This window comes from Oryx dammah, unplaced genomic scaffold, assembly GCF_014754425.2.
Source record: "Oryx dammah isolate SB20612 unplaced genomic scaffold, SCBI_Odam_1.1 HiC_scaffold_16, whole genome shotgun sequence".
Taxonomy (NCBI): Eukaryota; Metazoa; Chordata; class Mammalia; order Artiodactyla; family Bovidae; genus Oryx; species Oryx dammah.
The window spans coordinates 7,830,738-7,834,139 of NW_024070200.1; the positions used below are offsets into that span (position 1 = coordinate 7,830,738).

The 3,402-nt window shown below is 43.0% G+C and overlaps 1 pseudogene; it reads right to left on the minus strand.

Moving 5' to 3' along the window:
- Positions 1-1,887: 1,887 nt before the first annotated feature.
- Positions 1,888-2,040, minus strand: LOC120875719 (annotated as a pseudogene).
- Between the last annotated feature and the right edge of the window lie 1,362 nt (positions 2,041-3,402).

Below are 3,402 nucleotides of genomic sequence, written 5' to 3' on the forward strand. Positions count from 1 at the left end.
ACCAGGGCTATGAAGGCACCTCACCCAGCCAGGCACATGTAAGTCTTCACCACATGGGATGATGAGAATGAAGATGAATCAGAGCTAAGGGACATGGCAGAGATGGTGTATGCCCTTCAAAAGGATGACAAGCTGGTGTCACTTGGCACACTGCCAGGAGATGGGACAGTCTAACGGCAACCATGGAGGTCAAAGTCCAATAAGGTTTGCATTTACAATTGCATCTGCCAGTTATTACTGCCTGTGCAGTTTGGGGCAAGTTACTAATCCTTTCTATGACCATTCTCTATCAAACACATCATTCCTACTTACAGATGTATTGTGTCTAAAGTATCCAGCTTAGCGCTTAGAACATAGATGGCGAAATTGTTTTCTGTTGTTGCTTAGTCGTTAAGTCCTGTCCTACCCTTTGCGACCTCATGGACTGTTGCCTGCCAGGCTCCTCTATCCAAGGGATTTCCCATGGAAGAATACTGGAGTGGGTTGCCATTTCCTTCTCCAAGGATTCTTCTCAACCCAGGGATCGAACTCCTATTGCCTGCCTTAGCAGGTGGACTCTTTACTGCTGAGCCACCAGGGAAGCCCTGTTTGCTATTAGTATTTGCTAATATAATTGTTATCATTTCAAACGGTTGGTTTGAAATGTAACAGTAGTTACATAAGTGTTGGAATTACACATATTCAGTGAGTCATAGTGATTTAGAACTGGTTAATGTTAACAGTAAAATTTAATGGAGATTTGAAGAGAGATAAAGAGAGAGAGCAAGGAGAGACAGGCCAGCTATTTCATCCATTCTGAAGGAGAGATGAACTCTCCCAGAAATGTGGGAATAGTTGGAAGTGGGCAATAGTACAACACAGGACAGCAGGATCTGGGTGGACCAGAAATCAGGGGCTGCTTTTCAGACCCTGTCGAGACATTCGGAGTTTTTCAACAGCAGGAATTCAGAATGGTCAATACCAAACTTAACGATAGTGCTGATTTTAAACCCAAGGTTTGTGGAAAACTCAGAATGCAAGGGAATCAAGTGAAACACGCCCTCGCCCCGGGCTTCACCTGTCTCTCTCCTGGGGGCTGTCTGCTCCCTTCAGTGAATTTATGGGGTCCCCTGCAAGCCTAGCTTTGAATTTTCCTGAGTTAGTCTCAGTTTAGCCTTTCAGAACCTGTGGTTATCAGTATATTACCAAGGAAACTCCTCATTTGAAGTGGGAACCACCTCTATAGGCTATAAATATAAAGCAATTAGCCTCTCAAGTGTCTTATTATAAAACATATCAAGGACACCTACATGGCCTCCCAGATTAGAGGATAGAATTTCTGTCAAGAGAAGGCCCTTTTTTAAAGGTTGACTTTTTAATAGAATGCAGGGGGTAAAAAAGAACAAACCCATAGATAATTAAAAAAAAAACACCCCTATCTCAATCAGCAAATTTGGGCATGTCTTTTATTATTCTTCACTCTCCAAATCCTTGATTCATTGAATAGCCATTTCTAGGGCCAAGTCTGGTCGTAGTTATCCAAATAAAAGCACGGAGGTCTTTTGGTGCTGAATAAGTAGTGGAAATAAGTTGCTAAAGGGAAGGTAGATAATACAAGCTTTGGGAAAAGTAATCTGCTGATGTTTCTTAATTTAAAAATATTTCTTAATTGACAAATTGAAAATACACATAGTCTTTGACCCAGAAATTCCACCTTTGGAAATGCATTCTATAGCAACGAGAGTGAACCCACAGGGATATATGTGCATAAACACATGGTTACTGCAGAATTATTTGTTGTAGCAAAACCCAAAACACTGTAAACTACAGACTAACCATGAACAGTGGAATGAACAGATGTGCTCGGCACGTCCACCGTGTAGAATACCATGCAGCTATTTTTTAACGTAGGGGAGAGCAAAGTTACAGTCCCCAGCTACCACAGATTACGCAGTCGAGATTCCCATGCTTGGGGAAACTGCAAGGGTTGGATGCAATGGATAGGCCTCCCCTGGGAAAACCACCTTTGAGTTTGCAGTGACTCCCCTGCTGGGTGATGAAAGTGAAAGAGGAGAGTGAAAAAGCTGGCTTAAAACTCAACATTCAGAAAACTAAGATCATGGCATCCGGTCCCATCACTTCATGGCAAATAGATGGGGAAACAATGGAAATAGTGACAGGATTTATTTTGGGGAGCTCCAAAATCACTGCAGATGGTGACTATAGCCATGAAATTAAAAGACAGTTGCTCCTTGGAAGAAAAGCTATGACCAACCTAAACAGCATATTAAAAAGCAGAGTCATTACTTTGCCAACAAAGGTCAGTCTAGTCAAAGCTATGGTTTTCCAGTAGTCATGCATGGATATGAGAGTTGGACCATAAAGAAGGCTGAGCACCAAAGAATTGATGTTTTTGAACTGTGGTGTTAGAGAAGATTCTTGAGAGTCCCTTGGACTGCAAGGAGATCCAACCGGTCAATCCTAAAGGAAATCAGTCTTGAATATTCATTGGAAGGACTGATGCTGAAGCTAAAACTCCAATACTTTGGCTACCTGATATGAAGAATTGACTCATTTGAAAAGACCCTGATGCTGAGAAAGATTGAAGGCGGGAGGAGAAGGGGAAGACAGAGAATGAGATGGTTGGATGGCATCCACCGACTTGATGGACATGAGTTTGAGCAAGTTCCAGGAGTTGGTGATGGACTGGGAAGGCTGGGGTGCTGCAGTCCATGGGGGGTCAGAAAGAGTTGGATATGACCGAGCGACTGAACTGAACATTTATCATAGGATACTGAATACAGTTTCCTGTGCTGTATAGTTTTGGACCTTGCTGTTTATCCATTCCACACAGAATAGCTTGTATCTGCTATTCCCAAACTCCTAGTCCATCCCTCCTCTGCCCTCCCCACCTCGGCAACCGCAGTCTCCTCTCTTTGTCCATGAGTCTGTTTCTGTTTCATAGATAAGGTCATCTGGGTCATATTTTAGATTTCACATACAAGTGATACTTTAAGATTTGTCTGTCTCTCTCTGACTTACTTCACTTAATATGATGATCCCTAAGCCCATCCTTGTTGCTACAAATGGTATTCTTTCATTCTTTTTAATGGCTGAGAATATATATGTACCACATCTTCTTTATCCACTCCTTTGTCAATGGACATTTAAGTTGCTTCCATGTCTTGGCTATTGTATATAGTGCCTACAGCTTTATGTATGTATGTATGTATTTGGGTTGCACTGACTCTCCCTTGCTGAGTGCAGGCTTTCCCTCATTGCAGCAAGCAGAGGCTTCTCTTGTGCTGAAGCCCAGGCTCTAGGTGTGAAGGGCTCAGTAGCTGTGACTCATGGGCTTAGTTGCCCCATCGCATGTGGAGTCTTCCCAGACCAGGGGTGGAACCCATGTCCCCTGCATTGGCA